Genomic DNA, 559 nt, shown 5'->3' on the forward strand with positions numbered 1-559 from the left:
GAAAAAGGGAGGACCCTCAATGAGATGGATTGACACAATGGCTGCAACACAGAGGTTGAGATTTGCATGGTCTATTTGTCTTTTGGACTATTAGCTTCCATGCATCTTTGATTTTCTTCAATCTTCTTTACTTTGGACAGAGAGAGATCAAAAGTTGTACCTTAGGTGGCTGCTCGCTAGCTTTTAAAACCCCAGTCACTAGCACAGCAAGGACTGTGAGCATGGTGCATGACCGGGCAGTGTTTTGTTCAAGTTCAACAGAACATGTGATTGCTATGGGTCAGAACCAACTTGACAGCACCTAACAACAACAACAAAGCAAAACAGTAATGAAAGGTCTCATTTTAATAAGCATGGAAATCTCTGCATTAAGCAGTTTATATATTTCTTTGACGCAGGACTTTTCAGACTTTTTAACATATAGTGAATCTCCAAAAGGAGACACAGTGTGAAGCATTCTCCAAGCCCAAGTTATTGGAAGAAAAAGTTAGCCTCAGTCTGTGTGCCCAGTGGTTGTCAGACTTATGTTCAAAACATGAAATTTGGATGACTTTCTTTT

Source organism: Orycteropus afer, unplaced genomic scaffold, assembly GCF_000298275.1.
Source record: "Orycteropus afer afer isolate SDZICR_OR568_19922 unplaced genomic scaffold, OryAfe1.0 scaffold00892, whole genome shotgun sequence".
NCBI classification, from domain to species: Eukaryota; Metazoa; Chordata; class Mammalia; order Tubulidentata; family Orycteropodidae; genus Orycteropus; species Orycteropus afer.